Source organism: Lolium rigidum, chromosome 1 (assembly GCF_022539505.1).
Source record: "Lolium rigidum isolate FL_2022 chromosome 1, APGP_CSIRO_Lrig_0.1, whole genome shotgun sequence".
NCBI classification, from domain to species: domain Eukaryota; kingdom Viridiplantae; phylum Streptophyta; class Magnoliopsida; order Poales; family Poaceae; genus Lolium; species Lolium rigidum.
Genome location: NC_061508.1, coordinates 289210872 through 289217853, shown reverse-complemented (window position 1 = coordinate 289217853; position 6982 = coordinate 289210872).

Below are 6982 nucleotides of genomic sequence, written 5' to 3'. Positions count from 1 at the left end.
GGGAGATAGAGTTTACTATCGACCTAATTCTAGGAACAGCTCCGATTGCTAAGGCACCATACAAGATGGGGCCTAAGGAGTTGAAGGAACTAAATGAACAATTGGATGACTTAGAACAGAAAGGATTCATTCAGGAGAGTATCTCACCATGGGGATCACCAGTGATATTTGTGGATAAAAGAGATGGAGGTCGAAGGATGTGCGGAGATTACATGAATCTGAATAATGTTACTACTAAGAACAAGTATCCACTTCCTAGAATACAAGATCTGTTTGATCAAGTTAGAGGCGCGGGAGTCTTTTGCAAGATTGATCTAAGATCCGGATACCATCAGATAAAGATCAAGAAGGAAGACGTTCCGAAAACAGCCTTTGTCTCAAGGTACAAACATCATGAATACCTAGTAGTACCTTTTGGATTAACCAATGCCCCAGCAATCTTCATGAATCTTATGAATAAGATCTTCATGCCATGTCTGGACAAGTTTGTCATCGTGTTCATCGATGATATCTTGATTTACTCCAAGGATAAAGCTGAACATGTTGAACATCTTAGGATAGTATTGCAAACACTAAGAGAACATCAACTCTATGCCAAATTCAGCAAGTGTGAGTTTTGGATAGATCAAGTAGAATTTCTTGGTCATGTTATTAGAAAGGATGGGATAGCAGTCAACCCAAGCAAGGTAGCAGCAGTTTTAGAATGGGAAGCACCTAAGACTGTCAAAGAAATCCGAGGATTCTTATGAATGGCAGGATACTATCGGAGATTCATTGAAGGATTCTCTAAGATAGCAGGACCAATGACTAAGCTGTTAAGGAAGAACACACCATTTGTGTGGCCTGATGAGTGTGAGAAGAGTTTTCAGACTCTGAAGGAGAAACTCACCACAACACCGGTGTTAGCAGTCCCAGAAGTTGGCAAGGATTACACCGTGTATTGTGACGCATCCAAACATGGATTGGGTTGCGTACTCATGCAAGATCGGAAAGTAATATCATATGGATCAAGGCAACTCAGACCTCATGAAGTGAACTATCCAACCCATGACCTAGAGTTAGCAGCGGTCGTATTTGCACTAAAAACTTGGAGACATTTTCTCTATGGAGCCAAGTGTGAGCTCTATACAGATCATAAGAGTCTCAAGTACTTCTTCACTCAGAAGGAACTCAACATGAGACAGAAAAGATGGCTGGAGCTAATCAAGGATTATGACTTGACCATCAATTACACCCCAGGAAAGGCTAATGTTGTAGCAGGTTCCTTGAGTAGGAAGAGCACCGGAAGAGTTGAACAAGAAATAGCACCAGAGTTGAAGAAGGAAATAAGCCAAGCCCAAATACAACTTTGGGAGAAGGAAGCTCATGAAGGACTATCAGCTTTACAAGTAGCCGATGAACTAAGTGTTAATCTAAAGAATGAGATAATCATGGGTCAATTGGACGATCCATTCATCGTTGAGGAGATGAGAAGGATTGATGAGGGTAGACCATCAGAATTTCACTGAGGAGAGTCGGGATCACTTTGGTTTCAGAAAAGGATTTGCGTTCCGGATATTGATGAGATCAAGGAAGTTATACTCCGGGAAGCACATCAAACACCGTACTCGATACATCCCGGAAGCACAAAGATGTATATGGATCTTAAGGAATTGTTCTGGTGGAATAACATGAAAAGAGAGATAGCTCAATACGTGGCGGAATGCCATACATGCCAAAGGGTGAAGGCTGAACATCAAAGTCCGGCAGGACAATTGCAACCTTTACCAATCCCAGAATGGAAATGGGAAGAGATAGGAATGGATTTCATCACCGGACTACCCATGACTAATAAAAAGAAGGACATGATATGGGTAATCGTGGACCGGTTGACGAAGAGTGCACACTTCTTAGCAGTAAACCAGCAGGACAAAGGAGAGAAACTCATCGATCTGTATATCAAAGAGATTGTGAGTAAACACGGAGTACCCAAGAAAATAGTGTCAGATCGAGGATCCGTATTCACATCTGCATTTTGGAAACAACTACATGAAGCTTTAGGATCCAAGTTAGACTATAGCACCGCCTATCATCCTCAGACAGGAGGACAAACAGAGAGGACAAATCAGATATTAGAAGACATGCTTAGGGCTTGTGCCCTAGACTTCGGAGGATCATGGGAGGAGCATTTACCACTAGCAGAGTTTTCGTACAACAATAGCTATCAAAGCAGTATCAAGATGGCACCGTTTGAAGCTTTGTATGGAAGAAAGTGTAGATCACCTATCTGTTGGTACGAGGCAGGCTCAAGCAAGGAGTTCAATCCAGATTATGTTAAGGAAAAGCAGCAGATCATCGACATCATAAGAGATAGACTCAAAATAGCCCAAAGCCGACAGAAGAGCTATGCAGACCAAAAGAGAAGGACATGGGAGCCAAAAGTTGGAGACATGGTTTACCTTAAGGTTAGTCCGATGAAAGGTCTTCAGAGATTCGGAGTAAAGGGGAAGCTTAGCCCTAGATACATCGGACCTTTCAAGATACTGAGTCAGAATCGAGGGTTAGCCTTTGAATTGGATCTACCGGGAAGGTTAGCTCAAGTACACAATGTATTCCATGTGTCTCAACTCAGAAAATGTTTGAAGACCCCAGACGAGCCAGTATCACATGACGAGCTAGAACTACAACCATACTTGACCTATATCGAGAAGCCAGCCAGTATTCTTGAGGAGAATTGGAAACAACTCAGGAATAGAGCCATTAAGTATTGCAAGATTCGGTGGAAGCACCATCCCGAGAGAAAAGCCACCTGGGAGAAGGAAGAAGACCTGAGAAAGTCTTACCCAGAACTGTTCAGGTATTACAACCATGACTTCGGGACGAAGTTTTCTTTAAGGGGGAAAGGTTGTAATGTCTCAGGTTTAGAGACGATCGAGGGGTAGATTTTAGAAAGGGATGTGCATTGCATCGTAAATTCTGGGGAAATTTCGCGCTTTTAAAAGAAAACTACATCGAAGGGGGACAAGTTTCTCTCTCGACACCTTACAGGGTTAGGGTTTCGAGAGTGCGATAAACTTGCACCTCAATTAGTTCAATTAGGGTTTTTGAGAAGAGAGGGGAATAGTGCATCACAAATATTAAGTTGCATGATTGAATTCAAACAACTTGAGTTGAATTTCAAATTCAAACATCACATGAATATTTCATAATTCAAATTGAGGTAATTCATTAAACAAATATAAATAATCAAGTATATAAATAGTACAACTAATATATAAAGCTCATTAAGGAAAATTGGGGCTTTATTGATATTCACACAAGATACAATGTCAATTACAATATCCAGAATTGAATTATGAATTTACAACACATTACAAGAATTGAAGAAATAGAAAAAGAAAAAGGAAAAGTACAATTAAATGTTATGTCCTAAACTACATAAGTGATCTTCATGAAATTCTTGCTCAAGATGATCTTGAACATCTTCTTGATCAATTCTTGAGTCCTGCACACACATAAACAAGAAAATGGGGTTATGCCAAGTGGCATTGCCACTTGGCAGGTTAGCAAAAGAATGAAATTGAGAGGATATGACCAGGAACATCCGAGCTGATCCACTCAGCTGCACAAGTCCCACACACACTGATACGTCTCAAACGTATCTATAATTTCTTATGTTCCATGCTACTTTTATGATGATACTCACATGTTTTATATACACTTTATGTCATTATTACGCATTTACCGGCACTAACCTATTGACGAGATGCCGAAGAGCCGATTCTTCGTTTTCTCGTTGTTTTTGGTTTCAGAAATCCTACAAAGGAAAATATTCTCGGAATTGGACGAAATCAACGCCCAGGGTCTTATTTTTCCACGGAGCTTCCAGAAGACCGAAGGGGATACGAAGTGGGGCGATGAGGCGCCGACACCACACGGCCGCGCGGCCAGAGTGGGGCCCGCGCCGCCTTATGGTGTGGGGCCCCTGCGCCGCCTCCAACTCTGCCCTTCCGCCTACATATACTCTCCGTCGCTAAAACCCTATTACCGAGAGCCACGATACGGAAATACTTCCAGAGACGCAGCAGCCGCCAATCCCATCTCGGGGGATTCAGGAGATCGCCTCCGGCACCCTGCCGGAGAGGGGAATCATCTCCCGGAGGACTCTTCATCACCATGATCGCCTCCGGATTGATGTGTGAGTAGTTCATCCTTGGACTATGGGTCCATAGCAGTAGCTAGATGGTTGTCCTCTCCTCATTGTGCTATCATGTTAGATCTTGTGAGCTGCCTATCATCATCAAGATCATCTATTTGTAATGCTACATGTTGTGTTTGTTGGGATCCGATGAATATGGAATACTATGTCAAGTTGATTATCAATCTATCATATATGTGTTGTTTATGTTCTTGCATGCTCTCCGTTGCTAGTAGAGGCTCCGGCCAAGTTGATACTTGTAACTCCAAGAGGGAGTATTTATGCTCGATAGTGGGTTCATGCCTCCATTGAATGCGGGACAGGTGACTGTAATATCCCGGGTTTAGAGGCAATAAAATGAGAGAACACCAAAGTGTGCATTGCATTCATGCATAGAAAATCCAGGGAATTTTCGCGCTTCAAATAAAACTTACCATAGTAAGCTGAAGTTTCACTTGACTTGCTAGAATTGAAGTAGATCATCAAGTCAAGCGCTATAAACTTCACTGTGATCTTTGCTAAACCTTGTTTTGGGTAGAGATGATATGATCTATGGATTAGATCAAATGGATTTAGATTTACAACAACACATTCTTTAAGAATCAAATCCTAACATATTAACACTTGAAAGTTAGCAACTATCTTTGTGTGTAACTTAATTCACTTATAAATAAGTTAAACCACGGGGTCTAAAGTGCATAAAAGCCACACATTCTTATTTAAATCATAACTTATTAAATACATGGAATATCATAAAACTAAATCCATTTACATTACGAATTATAGTTCAAACTATTTGAATCAAACTAACTATGAGTATTTTGAAACTCATTTGATCATGCCTTGGTGAAATCAAACACCAACTATCCAAATTTGAGGAATAACCTTCAACCTAGATCTTTTGATCAATATTATAATATAAATTCAATCCAATATGATATAGTGAGTCATCAACAATAATAAAACCATCCACAAGATATTTAGTAACAAATGCCACTTGGCTATCTAAAAATAAATCATATGAGAGGATAAGGATCATGCCACATGGGATGAAAATATCTTCATGACTTGCACTCCAAGCTATGCCACCTCATGCTCAAAGGATTGCTATGGATGAGGGCATGACAACCAAGCACCTTACTCATCAAACCAAATCAAGAGTCACCACCTATGTGTCATGATACTAGAGCTTGCCCAAGCCTATAAATAGAGCCACACCCTTCATCCATTTGGACACCTTGTACCATGCTACAAGGAAACCAAACACTTGAGACCTTCCATGTGAATTAGCTAGGATCAAGATGAAGAAGCTAGGAGGTGGAGGCATACCACAAGATGCAGGTTTATCAGATTTCCTGAAGAACAAGCTACAGAAGATACCAAGGTAGTATTACTAGGCAAACCATATATTTAGAGGATCATATCATCATCTCTTAAGTAGGACCTTAGGATATTCCAAGACATTGAGAAGTGAGAGAAGTTATAATACTAACCATAGCCATGTTCATACAAGAATATTAGAGAAGTACTAATCCTAGTTGTTCAAGTCAATATTTGATCTTAGAAGTGAGAACCCTATTTCAATAACAATACCTTAGCAAACCAATTCTATAATCATCACAACTTAGTATTAATTATAAACCCTAAGAATCTAAGTGAGTGTGATGAGAGGAATGATAAAGAGTGATTAGTGAGGAATAAGTGGATATTGTCTAATGCATGATTATACCTTGTAGATATAGATGATCAGTTAAACCCATGTTATTAATAGATCTCATCTATCACATAAACTAATAAGTATATCACTAGTAGTTAATCCCAAACCAATCCTCATGCCTTGTGTAGAAGAGTAATCCTAGTCAATTAAACATAACCTAGCTATTGCTCACATCCTAAACCTAGTGGTGTATCACATTGGTGATTACTACTAAAACCCTAGACCACCTTTTACATTTCAATCCAAGTATCACTTTGAAATATAAGAAGAACCCTGCCATGCCTCATGCCTATTTATAATTAAATTAGTGAAGCATTATCAAAACCCTAAACCTCTTCACATAGGATCCAATCCACCTAAAATATTGTTCCCTAACTTGTGTATCATAGATCACAAGTACACATTCAAGCTAGAAGTGCTAAGCAAGAGTCATAACCATAAAGTTATCCAACCATTTTCTCAAACCTTAAGAACTATCATTCACATAAAATCATGAACCAATCCCATTTCCTTTACCATTTGTTAAACCCTAGCCATAATTAATTTTTATGTGAATAATCAATATGGTTAAGCACTTGCAAAATATAATATGTTCACCATTCACATGTTATAAATTTTAGATCTTTTAAAACAGAATTGATTCATAAATTTAAAGTAATGAATTGAACCCTAAAATTCATATCTATTTGAATTTTAACTTGTGCTTTATAAGAACTAAAGTTAATCCATTATAAATGGTTGTTTAAAAACAAAACAATGCAGTGGGTATTATCATAAAATGATATTGATATTCAAATAGTTTTGAACCTACAAAACAAAGCGAAATCAAATTTGAATTCAAACCAGAAAATAGAAAACAAAACGAGAATTCAAAACAGAAATTTAAAAGAGAGTTGGAGGGAAACTTACCGGTGGACCTCAGCACCACAGCAGCCCATCACCACCACGTCCACGCAAGCCCACCGGTAGCCCAGTCCACGAACCAAGCACCAGCCCACCGTACCGATTCGCTTTAAGAATCGTGCGAAGAAGAAAGCCACCTTCTTCTTCTTCCCCGGCGTCGACAGCACGCCTGCGCCAGTAGGCCA